At 42.6% G+C, this 21,085-nt stretch overlaps 3 non-coding genes and 2 pseudogenes across 3 annotated transcripts; 1 reads left to right on the forward strand and 4 right to left on the reverse strand.

The window, feature by feature from the left end:
* Positions 1 to 219: 219 nt before the first annotated feature.
* On the reverse strand, positions 220 to 7,322 carry LOC133473999 (coatomer subunit beta'-like; annotated as a pseudogene).
* Positions 7,323 to 13,629: 6,307 nt separating this feature from the next.
* Positions 13,630 to 13,702, reverse strand: trnas-acu (transfer RNA serine (anticodon ACU)). The gene has a single exon. It is a non-coding gene; the product is annotated as a tRNA-Ser (tRNA).
* A 787-nt stretch (positions 13,703 to 14,489) lies between these two features.
* Positions 14,490 to 14,562, reverse strand: trnat-ugu (transfer RNA threonine (anticodon UGU)). The gene has a single exon. It is a non-coding gene; the product is annotated as a tRNA-Thr (tRNA).
* Positions 14,563 to 15,097: 535 nt separating this feature from the next.
* Positions 15,098 to 15,170, reverse strand: trnat-agu (transfer RNA threonine (anticodon AGU)). The gene has a single exon. It is a non-coding gene; the product is annotated as a tRNA-Thr (tRNA).
* A 4,190-nt stretch (positions 15,171 to 19,360) lies between these two features.
* LOC133474002 (U5 spliceosomal RNA) lies at positions 19,361 to 19,467 on the forward strand (annotated as a pseudogene).
* The last annotated feature ends 1,618 nt before the right edge of the window (positions 19,468 to 21,085 follow it).

Raw genomic sequence — 21,085 nt, forward strand, 5'->3', positions numbered from 1 at the left:
GGCCGTGGTGCAAACACCAGAAGCGGCAGAATGTCCATTAAATTGAAGCAAAAACTGTCAAAAATGATTTTAATGACAATTTTTTTTTGAGAGAGAGAGATTGGGATGGATTAATGGGATTTTCATGAATTTGTGGAAAGATGACTGAAGAGATGAAATATTATGTGAAGTTACGAGCATGGTCACTAAACTAATTGAACTCAAGGCACCACTGTCTTCTTAAAAAAGGACTCAAGTTACATCTGCTTCTACAGCCAGCTGGTAGGCAATTTTCAAGTCTCCCAGCTGCAAGGCCAGCTCAAACCTATGCTCAGGGTCTGTCGACAGCGCGAATGCCTGCTGCTTGAAACCCTGGAGAGCCGGAAGACAAAAATAAATATAAGCACAGAGGAAGCCATCAATCGGTCAAACAACTAGGAATCAATGAAATGAAATGTAATGACAGGCTAATAATGCACTGACCTGTTTTTCCAGGAAGTGGGCCACTCTTGTCCGTTGCGCTTTTGCAATTGTGGGAAGCTCCTTGTCGGCCACACCAAAGTCCCTCCTCATGACAGCAGTCTGGTACTTGAGGACTGAGACCAGCTGGGAGTAGCTGACGATGTTGAGGTCCCTGTTTCCCAGGTAGAGATGGTCATGTTTGGCTATGTAGCCCAGTAAATACAAGGTTCTGGACAGAGAGGGAACATCTTAAATGATGGCGCATTTCTGTGTTCTGCTATTACTATACATACAACCGGAACTGACTTGAAAAGAAGTTTAAGGTGATTTGAATGCAATCATAAATATCTGACCTGTCCAAGTGAGCAAGAGTGACAATCTCTCCCCCTACAAAGTAGCTGAGTCTGTTCAGAGAGCTGGTGTAAATGAAGCAGTCGCCAACCCAGAGTCCAGTCTTCACGATCTCCCGGACCTCTCCCTGGACCTGAACCAGGAGAAAATTCATGAACTTACAAATGTAATGTGGGATCATTGTGTGAGAGTTTACACCCCCCCCCCCCCCCCCCCCCCCCATGTCATAGGTCACTGTTGGTGGCACCACTCCATCGTATAATTGTTTTCTGGTGCACCAACGTGCCAGGCAGCACTGAGGTCTACTGAAGGGATGGAGCGTAATTAAGAGCAAGCATAAGAGGCTGAGAACGTCCCCAACTAAGCTCTAGTGATAGTTGTTCCTACTGAGCAGAGAGAATATATGGCTACGAGCATTGTTGTATTGTTGCATGCTCTATCTATGTGTTGTGAAGGTGATATAGAGTTGCAGGGTGTGACAAGCATAACATGGAAATCAGATAAGGGTGTGGGATTTTATTGCAGGAAAGCTCCCACCAGGGTGCATGTGGAGGCCACAAAGAAGAGATGTCGGAGAAGACAATGGCTGCAGGGAGCCACTGTGGACATGAGATGCAAGACTGTGGAGACCGCGCCTGGAGCCAGCAGCAAATGGTCATCATTCTGTAGAGCAATGAGGACGTCAGTGGGCGTTGGACCAATCAGATGACAGCAATTCCATACTTCCTTTTTGAAACATTGTATAAGTCGGGGGCACGCACAGATAGCTTTGTTCAGTCTGTGCTGTCTCTGCTGAGGCTAGGATAAGCGTAGCTGCTGACCCAGAGCTCTGTAAAATGTACAGACTCCTCTGTCAGGAATAAATTGGTTGACTTTTAACACATCGTTATAATTGTAGTTCTTTCATGAAAACGAACACGCATGGAACTTCGAGAGTAATAGGTGATTATAAAATTCAGGTTCCTTCAGTTGCTGCTACATGTGTTCAAGTAGTACCGGTGAGTTTTTTTTTATTTATTTTTTTTAAGATTTATAGTTACGTTACATCAATGCAAATTTCCGTATGACAGCCTATGGTGTTTCACAGGATATGTTAGCATTAAACTAGGTGTCTTTTAATGCAGCCCTATGGGGGACACAAGCCAGTGCAAACTGTAGGCCGGTCCCAAGCGTCAGGAAGGGCATCCGGCTTAAAAAGTTGCCAAACAAATATGAGCGTTCATCTAAAGAATTCCATACCGGCTCGGTCATGGCCGGGTTCACAATGTCCGCCCCCAGCACAGTTAACCTGCAGGGCGACGGTGGAAATTCAGCTACTGTCTGTCGAAGACGAAGGAGAGGTGGAAAGCGAGTTCTTGGGCAGAAAGAAAAGAGGAAAGCACAGAGCCTAGAATTGAATGTGGGGACTTAGAATGTTGGGACTATGACAGGAAAAGTTTGCGAGTTGGTTGACATGATGAGAAAGGTTGATCTATTGTGTGTCCAGGAGAGCAGGTAGTAAGGCAGTAAGGCTAGAAGTTTAGGGGGCAGGGTTTAAGTTATTTTCCCATGGTGTAGACGGGAAGAGAAATGGAGTAGGGATTATTTTAAAAGAAGAGTTAACTAAGAATGTCTTGGAGGTGAAAAGAGTATCAGATCGAGTGATGAGGCTGATACTTGAAATTGAGGGTGTTATGTATTATGTAATGTCCCAGATGATTCTGGTGGTAGGGAGGAAGACTCAGAAGACAAAGGCAGAGTAGAGAACCATGTGGTGGAAGCTGAGAAAGGAAGAATGTTGCGCGGCTTTTCGGGAAGAGCTGAGACAGGATCTCGGTGGACAGGAGGAGCTCCAGAAGACTGGACCACGACAGCCAAGGTGATCAGAGAGACAGGCAGGAGAGTACTTGGTGCATGTTCTGGCAGGAAAGGAGAGAAGGAAACTTGGTGGTGGAACCTCAAAGTACAGGAAATCAAGTACAAGGAAAGAGGTCAGCTAAGAAGAAGTGAGACACTTGAGAGGACAGAGGAGAGGAGCAACGAATACGTTGAGATGCGACATAGGGCAAAGGTAGAGGTGGCAAAGGCCAAACAAGAGGCATATGAGGACATGTATGCCAGGTTGGACACTAAAGAAGGAGAAAAGGATTTCTACAGGTTGGCCATACAGAGGGATTTGATGGAAGGATGTGTAGCAGGTTAGGGTGATTAAGGATAGAGATGGAAATGGGTTGACCGGTGCCAGTAGTGTGCTGGACAGATGGAACGAATACTTTGAAGAGTTGATGAATGAGGAAAATGAGCGAGAAGGAAGAATAGAAGAGGGTGGTGGATGAAGAAGTGGCAATGACTAGTAAGGGGGAAGTTAGAAAGGCATTCAAGGGGATGAAAAATGGAAAGGCAGTTGGTCCTGATGCATTATTTGCCTTGAGGATGTTGATGGAAAAGTACAGAGAAGGTCAGAAGTCGCTAAATTGTGGGACAACCAAGGTTAGATGTTTTGGAGACAAAGTTGGAGAGAGCAGACTTCGATGGTTTGAACACATCCAGAGGAGAGCTAGTGGGTATATTGGTAGAAGGGCGATGAGGATGAGGTACCATAATAAAAGGGCTCGTAACAATGGAAATACACACAAACCTCAAAAGCATCCTCAATGCCGTCCTCCGTCACGACTTCGTTGTTCTCTTGTGAGGCAACTACTTTATCAGCCATTTTATCGAAGGATGAAGAAAGACTCTTCAGTCGCGATGCAGACCAACTCGTCAGAGTCTGACCAGAAGATCTGCACACAGGACAAAAAAAAATAAAATGGAGGTATACAAAGGTAAGAATGAGACTGCTTGTGTTGCTAGTAAACCACCTAACTAAACATTCATAAAAAAAACATATAGACCTGAAAGTAGCCATGTGATAACTGGTTGGCATCTTTGTGGAATTTTCTAAAATACATGGAATGAGCACTTCAAACACCTCTAAAACCCTCCATAACAAGTACATTGATGAAAAAACACGTACATTACATGATTACATTCGTTATTCTAATGCCCACGCTGTTCTTCTCACCAATAATGATCCATTTGTGTTATTTAAGTGCAGTTTTTAGGGCAAGTGACACCGTTGGAAATGTCACAGTCACTTTGACTTGCCGACGTAATTGCAGCCTGTACAAGCTTATTTTCAACAAAAACTTGTTGGCCAACCGGAGAAGGGGTTCCCAAAGTAGCTGACGAAACGAAAGGGTCCAGGTCATATGTTGAGAAATAATAAAGTCATACTGTTTCACTCTAATTTGAAGGTGTTTTTGGCCAGCTTTTCTATTGGCCATATCACACAAAAACACTCCCCAAAGAGTCCATTTTTTGCGACACAAACTACATTTTTCCGGAACCCATCATCCCACTTTCAAAATTCTTGATTTACTGTACTTAGGTTGAAGTGGCCATTCCAACCAAACTTGGCATTTAAGACTGTCATTTTTGGAAAACCTTGTCAAGTTTCCTATTGAAAGAGAAACGGACAAGTCTTACGTGTTTAGGTTGGATCTCAATGCGGCGGATCAGTTCGGTGTTCTCCCAATCATAAAATCCCAGACCATTCACTGACCTCACCCCAAGCAAGAAACCTCCATAGATGCCTGCAGGGTCCAAAAAAAAGAACATATTGCTTGTTGTTTTTACCACCAATAACCTGTTGAACCACAAGTTTGCTTTACGACAGCATTGCCATTACCCTCTGCTCCAAAGTCAGGCGTGAATGATTTCTTTACTTTGAAATTCTGCATTATTTTCACAACGCTTCTGCTTTCTCTAATCGCATATCTGTTAAAAAAAGAAGAGGCATTAACTATTACATATGCGCTTAAACATACTGTAAATAAGAAAGACAATTATATGACAGTAGGGATTGTCTGCTGCTGTCATTTTACACAAATACATAAGCACTGAATAGAACATTTGCTCATACTGTAGCAATTGAGCAGTAAAGCAACCCAGACAGACTTAAAAGTGAACACTTACTCAGATGAGTCATGTGCCCAAGCAAACTCCTGTGCTGAGCCAAAGATCTTGATTCTCAGAGATATGGCAGTACAGATGATGTACTCTCCATCGCCACACACTGCAACAAACCTATAAATGAGAGATCGACATGAGACCAGGTCACTCAGCAAGACATTGAAATTGTTTGTGCACATTCAGCGTACCTCCCGTTGGGGTTATGCTGGATAGTTTGAGGGTGTATCTAAAACATTTCCAAGTCTTTCACCGCCAGTGGGAGCCTCTCTCCATCCTTAATCTCAGCATCACCCATTTGCATCAAGTTGGCCTGCTGTATTTGACGGTGCTGGGCCCAAATAATCTTCCCGCTGGTGTCCATTGACATGGCCGGCTCCTCGCGGCCCACCTGAAGAGAAAACAAACAACAGTTGAGATTGACAATAGTTTTTTTGTATGCATGAAAGCAATGTGAAGACTGCTTTTATATCCCCTGCACGATATTGAAGAGTACTTACACTATAGTAACAAGGTACAGTGCTATCTTGATGAGTGCCCCAAAAGTTTTTTGAGTTACAAAGTCATGCTTGATCAACTTTTTGCTTTTAAGGTACAGTAATGCCCTTGCAAGTGGGCAAGAAGAGCCACAATTGATGATACACTTTCGGCTGTTCATTTAATATGAAAAACAGCCAAACACAAACACAAAATGAGAGCACCCAAAAGGAGCTGCTGTAGGCCCCAACTCACACCTAGAGGATCACACGCAGAGTCACCTAACTACTAAGTCCACCCACATTCACCATCCTGACACCAGTCACGAGGCCATGCTCCTTAAAGGCACACTTCCAACACATGAATGCTACAGTGCGTACAGTAATACACTTTATAAAACCAGTTTATTTCTTCACACACTCTTTTTATTGTTTCATTATGTTTTTATATATTATGTTTTTTTGGGGGGGGGCCTGGAACGGATTCAATGGCAGTTCAATTAATTTAATTTGTGAAAAATTTAGTTATAAGCTTGGTCACGGAACAAATGAACCTTGTACGCCAAGGTATGACTGTAACTCACATTAAGAAAATTTTCCTTGCAGGAGCTGTGTGACTTCAATGATTAAATACACTGTTCTTGTACTTACTTTGACGATGCTGCCTTCATCATAGCCCAGCGCTACATTGTTGGAGCCCCCGAGGACGCACGCACACCACACTCGCTCCATACCGTAGTTGAGGGTCCTCTCCAGGCGGTATGTGCTAGAGTGCCAAATACGTACCGTACCTTCAGTGAGAGATGATGTTGTGTGAAGCAAAGATTAATATAGCCGTTGGAAGAGAATGGAACAAGAGATATTGCAGCTCACCATCCCCTGACCCGGTGATTCTGAGCATGGCCCTCCAGTGTCTGAACACAGGTCTTGTTCTCGAACAGAAGTAAACTCCAGATAAATTATTTGTAGCGATGTCCTAATCACATTTTTTGTCGGCCACCGCCCAGCTCGCGGCCGAAGGCAGGGACCTTGGCGATCCGACCCCCGGCTACAGTAGCTGGCTCTAGGGTACGTGGAATGTCGGTCCGACGTTGCAGGCCCAAACGTATTGTGATAGTCTGCTGGGTACGTCTGGCAGAATCCTCTGTCAGAAGGAGTTACAATTCTCACCTCCGACAGAACTTTGCTCATGTTCCGGGCTAGGCGGGGGACATCGAGTACGAGCGGACCATGTTCCGCGCCTCCATTGCTGAGGCGGTCGACGGGAGCTGTGGCTGTAAGTTGGTCGGTGCCTGAATAGAACATTTGCTCATACTGTAACAATTGAGCAGTAAAGCAACCCAGACAGACTTAAAAGTGAACACTGACTCAGATGAGTCATGTGCCCAAGCAAACTCCTGTGCTGAGCCAAAGATCTTGATTCTCAGAGATATGGCAGTACAGATGATGTACTCTCCATCGCCACACACTGCAACAAACCTATAAATGAGAGATCGACATGAGACCAGGTCACTCAGCAAGACATTGAAATTGTTTGTTGTTAAATATATTTTAGAAGTTATCATTGATTTGCTTAGCTTGCATTAGTATTATGGACGACTTTAGATGTTTCGCCTTCAAAACGATGACTCAGCATCATCCGATGGAAGTGCGCCTGGACCAAGGACGTGATCGGATGTGGTCGGGGACGTGACAGGTGTTGGTCCAATGTTTTGTGTTGTGTCTTATTGTTTAGAACATTATGTCTGGGAAAAACCCTCCTATTTTCAAATAAATGCAGGAGCGACGGGAGAGATTGGTTCGAGCGTGTTGAGAGGCTGTGATCTGAACAATCTCCCATACGCCCTCCTCATGAGAAAAAGAAACCAGCGTCTTCATTCCTTTTGTGTCTATTTTTTATAATGTTGGGTAAGATAAATCCAACATTAAATTGGTCCTTCGAGCCGGATGTCAACACACCCGAGGATTCCAGTTGTGGAGCCGACTTCCAGTTAAGAGACCGTGGCCACGGCAAGTAAGACCCTTTACGGGACTGGTCTTCGTTCTCCTCAACTGGGATCTGAAGGTTGACGACAATCCACAGGATTGAAGACGACTGGTGAGTTAAATTTAAAAAAAAATTTTAGGAAAAAGGATGCCGGAGTCCTGTACGTACTTAAATTCCGTGTTTAATAAACCTTGTGTAATACGAGTCACTGGCAAGTAATGGACGGCGGAGTCCGACATATTCCGTGAGGATGCCGGAGTCCTGTACGTACTTAAATTCCGTGTTTAATGAATAAAGAAACTAGGAAAGTTTCGTGGCGTCGTAGTTAAATTCCGTATAGGATGGCGGAGTCCTCTAATGAGCTGTTGACAGACGTAGTTAAATTCCGTATGGGACGGCGGAGTCCTCTGACGAGCCAGTGTGAATGAAAACTGTTTGAATGAGAGTGTAAATGGGAAATGGGAAACCACTAGGTTTTTCATTCCATACCAAAACAGTGGGAAAGTAAACGGTGGACTTTTGTGGATGCAAAGGCAAGAATTCTCCACTCGAAAGAGTTGAAGTGAGAATTACCACAGAAAGTAAATTTGAATCACCGTCCTACTGAAAAAAAAAAAAAAAACAGTGTTCTAGACTACCCTAGGTAGTATTACACTGAACCAAATTCTTTCAAATGGGGAAAGGAAGTAGTAAAATAAAAAACAGGAATACACTGCAGTGTAAAGGTTGGAGGTTCATTAAATTAAATTTAAAAGAAAAAAAGAAACAGGATCCTGATAAAATTTTATATTTAGAGACAGGGATAACCGAACACGGCTTTAATGGTTGGTTAAATACACAAAAAATAGCCGCGTTGCAGGAATCAAATTATATAAAAAATAAAAGACAAGCCACCGTTAAACGTGGGAAAGGCCCTGTTGTCTGCAGCCTTGGAGCTTATCACAAAAATAGAAGATAAAAAAGAATGTGATGAGCTGCAGTAATACAGAGCATGCGTACCAAACCCACGCACATTGTTAAATTCATTAAGACCAGACGCTACTGTGTTTACAGTAGTGGACATTAATGCATTAATGCAGTAATGCATTCTTTTCAGTACCAATAGAAAATAACAGTCAATTTTGGTTTGCATTCACATTTGAGAAAAAAAAAAAATATATATATACATTTACTAGATTACCGCAAGGTTACTGTGAAAGTCTAACTAATTATTCACAAGTTATGACAACACACATGTCTTCTGGCATCTACAGATGGAGAGACATGCAAGGATTCATTGACTTTACTGCATCATCTAACAGAAGAGGGACATAAAGTTAACAAAAAAATAAATTGCAATGATGTAAAAGACAAGTTAAATATCTAGGCCATAATTTAAGTATAGGAGGAAAGACTATATTAGAAGACAGGAGAGCTATAAGTCTTAAAAAATCCTAAACCACAGACGAAGAAACATAATAATCATTTTTAGGTCTGACAAATTATTGTAGAGCATGGATTCCAAACTATGCAGAAATTGTTGACCCATTGTCAAAATTAATGTATAAAAACAATCTTAAAATGACATCACCTGTTTAATGGAGTACAGAGGCAGAAAAGGCCTTCTGTGACATTAAACAACATTTGGTGTCCAGTGCTGCGCTAGGCCTTCCAAATTTAATGATAAAACATTCATTCAAATGGTAGATTGTAAAAGCTATTGCATGACCTCCATACTTACACAACAATACGGTGATAAGCTAAAACCAATAGCTTATTTTCCAACTAGAGAGCAGTTCACCCTTAAGGTCCCAAATACAGTGTCTGCTCTCACAACCTTAAATCCAGCCACACTAATACCCTTACTTGATGAAGGCACGCAGCATGATTGACAGGAATTGGCTGAACAAGCTGCTGAATTAGTAGCATTAACCGAGGCATGCAAACTAATGAAAAATAAAGATGGTACAATCTATACTGATAGCCAATATGAGTATTCCACAACAAGACCGTAATTATTGTGAAAAACAAAGTGCAAAACTACAAAATGAAATTTACATTAGCACAGGAAAAAAAAAAAAAAAAAAAAAAGGGATGGTGGCACAGATAGATTGACACTTTACAGCCCTAAAAATAGCAGAAAGAAACACGTGGGTTCATTTAACACACTGTAAAAGAGTCATTTCAGCTGAGTACTCAAACAGGGAAGGTGAGCAAAAGTCTGATAACGGAGCGGGAGCAGATGTGTAGATTCTGAAAACGCTTGCTGGTCAGTGAAGAAAAAAGACACCAACCCTTTTAGTGAGAACTCAGCAGAAAGGCACACCCACGTTGATTAGGAGATTCGATAAGTTGTTACATAGCAACTTTGGCTACTATGATGTTGGTTTTGTTTTTGTGGTACATGGGACGTCCCACCCTCAATGATACAACCAATTTTTTAGATAGAAAATCACCTACCAACTGGACCAATATGACGAACCCAATAATAAAAAATTTTTGAATCATTAACTCGTATCAAAAGGAGTACAGCTGATGATCAAAATTGTGGGCATGGCCTCCAAATGCGGCAAAAAGGTTTAATATTTTGTGCCCCCCCAAAATCAAGCTGCTTTAATCATAATTCCATATGCGGCTCTCACCAATGATGCTCAAGAGAATGGGCAGAATTGGGGATTTAGATATGACTGGTATGCAACTATAGGTTTTGAATGGAAACACCTTATTGGTGAAACAGGTTATGATTGGTCCAGTTGGTCAAAAAGAACAGCAAAAGAACAAAGAAAGAAGTTTAACATAAGCAAAACGGCCCATAGTTTAATATTGAAATACAAGTCACCCAATGTGTTTGATAGTGAGCTTGTGGGCCTATTCTGGTGGGAAAGATCCCCACTTCCAAGTAGTATTGTGTTATAGGAACCGTGTTAAACCAAAAATGCCATTGAAAACTTCAAAGAAAGGTAGACAAATTTTAATGGTTAACAACATAACTACTGATGATTGGTTCCTTGTTGTCACAGGAGTTTCAGGACAAAATAACAATTGGTTACTATTGATGGAACAAGCAGCAAATGTAGCGAGAAAAGATTGTGTTGTTTGCATGGGTCCCAGGCCTTTGTTGCGCATAGTTCCGGCATAATTATCACAAGACTGTATTATTCCATTTGCACACTGATTGAGGAGCATCTGCAACATTTGACAAATGTTGCAGATGTATGTCCAAATGTAGCAGCCCTATTCAAATGGGCTGCTACATTGAGCTATGGTGTGTCACATGTCTCAACCGGAGGGATGGTGGCACAGATACATCGACACTTTACAGCCCTAAAAAATAGCAGAAACACGTGGGTTCATTTAACACACTGTAAAAGAGTCATTTCAGCTGAGTACTCAAACAGGGAAGGTGAGCAAAAGTCTGATAACGGAGCGGGAGCAGATGTGTAGATTCTGAAAACACTTGCTGGTCAGTGAAGAAAAAAGACACCAACCCTTTTAGTGAGAACTCAGCAGAAAGGCACACCCGTGTTGGTTATGAGATTCGATAGGTTGTTACGTAGCAACTTTGGCTACGATGGTGTTGGTTTTGTTTATGTGGTATATGGGACTTCCCACCCTGAATGATACCAACTGAGAGGTGTAAATCATGGGATCCTATATATCCCGTAACAAAAGCAGACAAACACAAACCAATGTTTTCTACTTTAGTAGCACCGAGTAATTTTACTTGTATAAACATGATGAGTAAAGGCAAGAAATTAGGACCACTGTATACCCTATGCCTGTTCAAGATTTAATGGAAAAAGCACCAATGTTGTTGTCAAATCTAGAACATAGACAAAAAAGAGATTTGTCCTGGCAGGGGCAAAATTATCCAACATAAAACATACATCGACGCCATAGGTGTTCCTCGTGGGGTTCCTAATCAATACAAATTAGCTGACCAAGTTGCAGGAGGATTTGAGTACCTCATATGCTGGTGGTGTATGATTAATAAAAATGTTGATGGGATAAACTATATCCACTTCAATGTACAGAGATTAGGAAATTTGACTCAGAGTGGGTTGGAAGCTGTGCATGAGCAGCTCAAGGCTACCTCTTTAATGACGTTCCAAAACCGCACCGCTGTCGACTTGCTCCTCGCAAGAGAGGGAGGTGTTTGCGGTATGTTTGGAGAAGAAGGTTGGACATACATTCCAAACTACTGCTTCAGATGGCAGCTTCACCAGAGCCATCGATGGTCTACGGACCCTCAATCAACACTCTGGTGTGGACACCTCCTTGTGGGACAGCTGGATGGACGTTTTTGGGAAATACAAAACCCTAATTTCACCAATATTGATATCAATTGCTGTTTTTGCAGCCATTCTGACATTGTGTGGATGTTTTTGTATCCCATGCATTCGGGCTTTAATCAGTAGATTAATTACCACAGCAATTACCCCCATGGAGGAACCGTATGGAGCAGATGTATCCTTTACTGGATGTTGATAATGATGACGATGATGATGATGATGAAGATGATGTTGTTTTACCTGATTTGTTTCCTGATCCAGGTGATTACGATGTTTAAACTACAACATTCATGTATGACAAGTTTACTCTGAGTGTAAATGTATTTGTTTCATGAAAAATTATTCTACAGTTAAAAATCGAAATGAAGTGACTGTAAAATGATATTAGAATTTGTGCAAATACATGATAAACAGGAGGGAAATGTTAACTATATTGTAGAAGTTATCATTTATTTGCTTAGCTTGCATTAGTATGATGGAAGATTTTGAGAAAGGAAGATGTCTCGCCTTCAAGAAGATGACTCAGCAGGAATCATCCGATAGAAGGGCGCCTTGACCAAGGACGTGGCCGGGGACGTGGCTGGTGTTGGTCTCATGTCTTCACCTTGAAACCCTCCCCTTAGTGTGTTGTGTCTTGTAAGCTTAGTATGTTATGTCTTGTAACTCAGAAACCTCCCTATTTCAAATAAATACAGGAGCGCCGGGAGAGATTGTTGAGAGCCTGATGAGAGGCTGTAATCTGAACAATCTCCCATACGCCCTCCTCATGAGCAAAAGAAACCAGCGTCTTCATTCCTTTTGTGTCTATTTTTATAGGTGTTGGGTGAGATAGATCCAACATTAAATTGGTCCTTCGAGCCGGATGTCAACACACCCGAGGATTCCAGTTGTGGAGCCGACTTCCAGTTAAGAGACCGTGGCCATGGCAAGTAAGACCCTTTACGGGACTGGTCTTCGTTCTCCTCAACTGGGATCTGAAGGTTGACGACAATCCACAGGATTGCCAACACAGCACTAACGAAGACAGAAGATTACTGATACATTGAAGTACCAATAGCAACATCCGCATCACAGCCCATAAACCATATAACTTGTCATCTGGCCCCAGTGAGAGTTGAAATCATGACCCCTGGTTTACAAGACCAGGGCTGAGGATATGGGTTGGAGTGCTTGCAAATAGTGCATGATAGTTGCAGTATATGGTTATTTGTTCTTGAGAAAACTTCCTAATGCAGGGTTGACTGAGCATAGGGGGACTGATATAAGGGCTACAAAATGATACCTTAGTATGTTCAGCAACAATGTCCACAGAACGTATACTACCAACTCAAGAACGGTTAGCATAAGCATAGAATCTGTGAATTTCTTGGGTAGCCCCTCATTACACTCTGGTCCTGTAGATGTTTATAATTTACAAAGCCACTCCCACCACACTTCAGTTGTACAGCCGGGTCCACAACCCCCTGTCCTGCCGGCTTCCACTCCTGTCCCTGTCCTGTCCAGTCCTGTGCTATCTCTTTGTATCCTTCCCTCACAGGATGTAGCACAACTGACCCATACAACACTCGATTCTGCGTAATTGTACTCGATTACTTTCCTCATCTTGTTAACAACTAGAGTTTCATCTTTTGTTGTCTTCTTTTCCTATATTCTTTTGCTACCTTTTCACGGTCTCCTTTTTTTGTTTCTGAAATTGCCCTTTAAAAACTTTGCTCTATTCGACTGAACGATTGTAATTCTCAATAAATATCCATTAGAATACAAAGAAACCACAACTCAAGAATGGTTAGCATAAACATTGAATCTGTATTTGGGTGGTAGGCCAGAGTGAGAATTGAAATCACGACCTCTGGTTTACAAAACCAGTGCTCTCGCCCCTGAGATAAGAGACCTTCTGTTAGCATTTTAGCTCATGAGCTATCACCTAATTTTACAAAATGAAGAGCAAAGCTTTGAAATGTCTGTGATCAGCTTGTTAACCATAGTGCTAACGGTAGGTTAGCAAGGGATGACAGAGTACATCATGGCTTTTGATACGCTCAAAATGACAATTCAGGAAGCTGGTTTCCTACATTGGCTCGCGTCATGTATAACAACTACGAAATTAGACTTCAGGCCTCAGTGAGAATTGAACTCACGACCCCTGGTTTAGTAGACCAGTGCTCTAGCCACTGAGCGATGAGGTCTTTCTTTTCATGTTAGAGTTACCATTTTGGTTAACGAACTAACAACCACAGGGCATTTGCATTGTCGGCTTGTTTAGAAAAAGGAATTGAATTGTCATACCAACACACATTTAAACCTGCTACGGGCAATTTGGAATCTTCAATTAACCTACCCTGCATGTTTTTGAGATGTGGGAGGAAACCGGAGTACTTGGTGAAGGTGTGTGTTTAAAAAGCACTTTATATTTGTCAGTTTGGGGGAACACAGTGGCGGCACGCTGGCCGACTGGTTAGAGCGTCAGCCTCACAGTTCTGAGGACCCGGGTTCAATCCCCGGCCCCGCTTGTGTGGAGTTTGCATGTTCTACCCGTGCCTGCGTGGGTTTTCTCCGGGCACTCCGGTTTCCTCCCACATCCCAAAAACATACATGAATAGGAGACTCTAAATTGCCCGTAGGCATGACTGTGAGTGCGAATGGTTGTTTGTTTGTATGTGCCCTGCGATTGGCTGGCAACCAGTTTAGGGTGTACCCCGCCTCCTGCCCGATGACAGCTGGGATAGGCTGCAGCACGCCCACGACCCTAGTGAGGAGAAGCGGCTCAGAAAATGGATGGATGGATGGGGAACACAGTTACTCTTGTTCATGCATTGTTTACCTTCAGTAGGACCAAAATGGAAATTTATGGTACACAGATTGCAAGCATTGACTGAGGAGAAGGTTGCTTTTCCAATGACAACTGCAGAGTGTAGCAGTTGGGTGGAGTTATCCTGTTTCACATAAACGATAGCAGATGCTTAGATTGCCAACAGGCCCCAGTGAGAATTGAACTCACAACCCCTGGTTTACAAGACCAGTGCTCTAACGGCTGAGCTATGAGGCCTTGAGTTTTGTCTTAGTAAATGGCAGGATAAGAGCAATGGAGTGTGATGTTGGTAATCCAAGGACAACAATCCTGAAAATCCAAGAACATTGCTTTGAATGGATGAGACAAAACATTGACCTGCAGGTTTTTGAGGTATTCTAAGGACAACTCCCATCACTTTTTCCAGGATATTTTCTTGGTTAACCCAACCACTGGCTTTGTAGACCATGGCTCGTACCACTGAGGCATGAGGCCTCATTCTTTGGTCTTTCGTAATCCTTTCGGTGAACAAGCCAACACAGCACTAATGAAGACAGATGAGATATGATACCTTCTGTTAGCATTTTAGCTCATGAGCTATCACCTAATTTTACAAAATGAAGAGCAAAGCTTGGAAATGTCTGTGATCAGCTTGTTAACCATAGTGCTCATGGTAGGTTTGCAAGGGATGACAGAGTACGTCATGGCTTTTGACACGCTCAAAATGACTACTCAGGAAATTGGTTTCCTACCTTGGCTTGCATCATGTATAACACCTACTAAACTAGACTTCAGGCCACAGTGAGAATTGAACTCACGACCCCTGGTTTACTAAACCAGTGCTCTAGCCACTGAGCTATGAGGCCTTTCTTTTCAGAATCAGAATCAGAATCAGAACCATCTTTATTTTTCAAGTATGCCCAAAAAAAGTCCGGGAGTTGGGATTGGTCAAATATGAAACAAAAAGTGGCCTAAAACAACCATCCATCCATTTTTTGTACCGCATTTCCTCACTAGGGTCGCGGGTGTACTTAAGCCCACCCCAGATGACTTTGGGCAAGAGGTGGGGTACACCCCGAATTGGTTGCCACCCATTCACATTGAACTTTTCTTCAAATAATAAATGTCTTATATTAATGGAGGCATGAGTAACTAGACTCTTGTACTTACTGTTCCACTTCACCATATAGGAAGCAGTCAGCAGGTGGCTCCAAGTCGCAACTGAATGAAATAAGTGCAATCAAACAAAAATGGCGACTTGAAGAAGGCGGGTTTCTCAAATCAATGGTGGTGTACCTGCAACCCAATGTAGTTGACCAATCTCAGAACCATCAGCTAATACCAATGGCTGGGTTGTGAAATCGATGCATTTTTTTGTGTTGTGGGCAGGGAATCTCTTATACAACAGATGGATTAATAATGTGCTCGAGTTTTTTTTTTAATCCAATGTTGGTTCAAATTGACCAAACCTCTGACCCAACTACACCAAATCAACAGTTGAGTTACAAGTTTGACCCAGCTTTTTTTAGTGTGGACATACATACATACATACATCCATAAAGTAGAACACAGATATCTGCAATATCATTTTGCCAAGGACAAATGATATCACTTTTGCAATTGATGTGTATGGAGTTTGTTATTACATTTATCTACTATTAAGCCGTCAATATCTACTGGTGAATTGTGGATATCTGCAATGGAATAGTGGAAAATCTAATAATCCAGTTAGCGATATCTACAGTAATTGTAGATATCTGACAAACCTTATACGCACGAATGGTAAAAGTTACATCTTTTTTCCTTAAGGTGACATTACATTGAAGAAATTTGAAATGACAATTGTGGATAGGAAGAATGTGGTTGCGGATATCTCAAATGTTCGTTTTGAGTAGGTAAAACTGAATTACAGATAGCTGTAATACGTAATGTGACATGTTAAAAGGACTTGCCATATAGGAGTCGAACATATCAGACACCCAACGGAAATAATTTCAATGAAGGACATTATTCAGGGATTTTGATAAAACTTTGTTCAATGAGAAATAAGAAGGCAATTGCATTTGTAATCTCATTATTGTTTCATATGGATCACATCAACAGTACTGTTTGAATCAAACTGTTTGAATCAGAACGCTCCACCATCATTCCAGTCCCCAAGAAACCTGCAATCTCGGGTCTGAATGACTACAGGCCTGTCGCTTTGACATCTGTGGTCATGAAGTCCTTTGAACGTCTCGTGCTGGACCACCTCAAGAGTGTCACAGGTCCCCTGCTGGACCCCCTGCAGTTTGCCTACCAAGCAAACAGGTCTGCGGATGATGCAGTCAACATGGGACTGCACTTCATCCTAGAACACCTCGACAGTGCAGGGACCTACGCGAGGATCCTGTTCGTGGACTTCAGCTCAGCGTTCAACACTATCATCCCTGAACTCCTTTCATCCAAGCTTCTCCAGCTCAGCGTCTCACCTGCCATCTGACAGTGGATTTACAGCTTTCTGACGGGCAGGACACAGCAGGTCAGGCTGGGGGAGGCCACCTCATCCACACACAGCATCAGCACTGGGGCGCCCCAAGGTTGTGTCCTCTCTCCGCTGCTCTTCTCTCTCTCCACGAACGACTGCACCTCAGCGAACCCGACTGTCAAACTCCTGAAGTTTGCAGATGACACCACTGTCATCGGCCTCATCAAGGACGGTGACGAGTCAGCATTTCGAAAGGAAGTGGAGCGGCTGGAGCTGTGGTGCGGCCGACACAACCTGGAGCTGAACACGCTCAAGACTGTAGAGATGATCGTGGACTTCAGGAGGCATCCTTCGCCACAGCTGCCCCTCACGTTGTCCAGCTGCCTTGTGTCAACCATCGAGACCTTCAAGTTCCTGGGAATTACAATCTCTCAGGACCTGAAGTGGGCGACCAACATCAACTCTGTCCTCAAAAAGGCCCAGCAGAGGATGTACTTCCTGCGGCTTCTGAGAAAGCACGGCCTGCCACCGGAGCTGCTGAGACAGTTCTACACAGCGGTCATGGAATCAGTCCTGTGTTCTTCCATCACAGTCTGGTTTGGTGCTGCTACAAAAGAGGACAAACTCCGACTGCAACGGACAATCAAAACTGCTAAAAGGATTGTCGGCACCCCCTTACCCACCCTTGAGGACTTGCACGCTGCCAGAACTAAGACAAGGGCGTGCAAAATCCTCTCGGACCCTCCGCACCCCGGTCACCAGCTCTTCCAGCTCCTTCCCTCAGGTAGGCGCTACCGATCAATGCAAACTAGAACTAGTAGACATTCCAACAGCTTCTTCCCTCTTGCGATCAACTTCTTAAACACCTAACCTATAATTCCATTACAACAAGCTGGCAATTTTTTGACTTGAGTTCGTTGTCACATTTCTGTGGGGCCAATTATGTATTACTCGTGCACTCACTGTAGTTGTCTCACCATGCTGCACTATTTGCATATACTGGCCACTCATGCCAGAGTAGCATCTGCTCCATTTGCACACTGATTGAGGAGTATCTGTAACATTTTCACAACCAACATTGTCCCAGATTATCGCACGACTCGTCACTTTAAACCGCATACACTCCTTGAAGTCTCAGCGCCCCTTGCACAATGGTCATTGCACCGGACTATTGCAATATTAGTCATTCGAACTGCTCTAAGTGCGAGAGGACTCTGCATCTTTTTGCACAATTGGTTTTTGTCAATGTCTTTGTCTCCAAAGTGTTCTGTAAATTGACTGTCTGTTGTACTAGAGCGGCTCCAACGACCGGAGACAAATTCCTTGTGTGTTTTGGACATACTTGGCAAATAAAGATGATTCTGATTCTGAGATTCTGATTAACCAATAGCACCCCAATGTTGCAAATTAGCTACATTAAATTAGAGATACATCATCCATCCATTCATTTCCCATACAGTTTTTTTCTCATGGATTTAGTTTTCATGTGAAATAAGGAAAAGTCAATAGGGCGCTACTGACATCTAGTGGGATGTAGTACGAAAGACATCGTTGTAGAGTGGTCGTTCGAGTTTAAATTAATGATATTGTCCCAACATTATATTCAAAACTTTGTTTAATAATACGAGTAAAACTGAAGGATGGTTCTGATTTTTGATACCTGCATAGAAATTGGGATTTCAAAATGTAATTACAGCTAATCACACAGACGTTATTGATATCTATCATCTTGATTCCGTATGAATAAAATTTAGCTTTTAAATGTTGAATCCGCTTGCCAGAGTTAGACTCCACTATACAGTGCACCCCAGCCTGGCTGGTGGACGTCATGGCAAGCAAAGTGACTTTGGCGGTACAGCAAACACATTTGAAACGGCATTAAAAAAAGGTAATATACTGTGCATGTTTTCAGAGGCTGGTTTTAAACAAAATAATTTGTTTTCAACTTAGACGAAAGTGGGTTGTGACTTCGCAACATCAGCAACATGCGGGTGACAACAGTTGAGAATCACTAATAATGCTTCTTGAACCTGCATCCAAAACATGGAGATGAAAAAATCGGCAAGGTTGTCATGCACAACAGGCCTCAGTAGGCCTCCTCCAACTGTTGTAACCAGAAGTCTTATCAATATGTTACATTCGACTAGATGTTTGTTTCCATTAGATTTTTTTAAATTTAGGCCACTCATTTGTCTCTTTTAAACCCGAATTCTTCTTTTCTTATTCTTTTCCTTTGGGCTTGTCCCTTTCGGGGTCGCCACAGTGCGTCATCCTTTTCCATGTAAACCTATCTTCTGCATCCTCCTCTCGAACACCAACTGCCCTCATGTCTTCCCTCACGACATCCATCATCCTTCTGTTTGGTCTTCCTCTTGCTCTCTTGCCTGGCAGCTCCATCCTCATGCATATACACGTTTACATTGTCTTTTTGCGTGACAGGATGAGAATATTGGAGTATGTCAAATGTCGGTGGATTTTTTCATTTGTGTTAAAAAAAAAAAAAAAAGTCCAATTGTTTGAATATAAGACTGTCTGTTAAAATGGCATGGCGGACAATGACATCGTCCGCTTCGCTGAGACCAAAGCAGTTCACTCTTGTTTCTTTTTAAATCGAATAAATCTTTTACTAAAGATTTCTGTGGAGAGGAACAACAAGAGTCTATCTCAATTTTTTGATGTTCTGTGAAAGTGGAGCTTTCTCTTGTTGTGAAAAGTCAAATTTAATGTCTGGATACATCAACCTGTATAATAATACATTCATCTGATTACTGTAAAGTGTCTGAGTGGTTTGAGAAGCGCTGTGTAAGCTTAATTGCAGTTGTGTTATTATTAATTAAAAGGCTTTAATAATTGCATTAGAGACACTGGGGAATATGTCTGTATGCATGTGTACATTTATTATGAATGTACATTTATTTTAAATATGTGTGCTTGTTTTCATGTGCTTGACTGACCCAACATTAGCCGTTAGCTTGGAGAAACGGATGGTCGTGAAAGCTGTCCCGTAAGGAAGAACGATTACAATCACTCACGAGTACGTTCAGCGGCACGATGGCCGACTGGTTAGAGCGTCAGCCACACAGTTCTGAGTTCAATCAGTTCCCCGGCCCCGCCTGTGTACAGTTTGCATGTTCTCCCCGTGCCTGCGTGGCACTCCGGTTTCCTCCCACATCCAAAAAACATGCATTAATTGGAGACTCTAAATTGCCCGTAGGTGTGAATGTGAGTGCGAATGGTTGTTTGTTTGTATGAGCCCTGCGATTGGCTGGCAACCAGTTCAGGGTGTACCCCGCCTCCTGCCCGATGATAACTGGGATTGGCTCCAGCACGCCCGCGACCCGAGTGAGGAGAAGCAGCTCAGAAAATGGATGGATGGATGTACGTTCACTGCATAATATGTCGTTCCTTGCGCCAACAAATCACTCATCGTACTAGTTCGCAGTGAAATTCCACCTGAGTCAATCGTGGCAGCACAGGACAAGTTCAACGAACAAATCACTCGTGGCTAACAGTACATTCAGTTCAGTAGTACATTCAGCTTGCACGTGGCTAATGTTGCAAAGTCACGACCCACTTTCATATAAATTGAAAAGAATCAATTATTTTGTTTAAAAGTAGATTTTACGCCGATCTGATCGGTGTTATCGTTATCGGCCGATAATTAGCATTTTATGCTGACCGGCTTTCATGTCATAAGTCGCCGATCCGATCAATGACGTCATCGATCGGCTCCGCACAAGACATTTAACTCTGCGTCTTCGTCGCGTATGAATCCAAAAGCTAGTTTATTTTTAGCCTTGTCACGTGTCTTGTTGCGCAGTACTGTAACTATCTGACGGCCAATCAAGTTTTTCAATCTTGTCGGTAAAAAAACACGTCGTCGGTGTGTAATGTTGATTTGACCTAAACTTATGCTTAGTGGCCAATCCTTGAATGCCCCCTAGAGGTCATTGGTGTTTTAACTTTTGTCTAAAATGCGACAGAATCATTTGAGGTGGGATGATTCTTGTGAGGATAAGCTGTACTGAAAATGGATGGATGGATGAATACAATATATAGTACACAAGTATATACAATAAATGAACAAGTCGTGTAAATAGAAACATTGCTCCATCTTGTAATCGGATCGGTGATCGGTTATCGTTTTTTTTTTAAACTTGCTGATTGGTGATTGGTCCCAGAAATCCTGATCATGTAAAGCCTATTTAAAAGCAGCCTCTGAAAACATGAACAGTCTATTATATTTTTAAATGCTGTTTCAAATGAGTTTGCTGTACCGCCAAAGTCATACTGCTTGCCATGACGTCCACCAGG

Source organism: Phyllopteryx taeniolatus, unplaced genomic scaffold (genome assembly GCF_024500385.1).
Source record: "Phyllopteryx taeniolatus isolate TA_2022b unplaced genomic scaffold, UOR_Ptae_1.2 contig_80, whole genome shotgun sequence".
Classification (NCBI taxonomy): domain Eukaryota; kingdom Metazoa; phylum Chordata; class Actinopteri; order Syngnathiformes; family Syngnathidae; genus Phyllopteryx; species Phyllopteryx taeniolatus.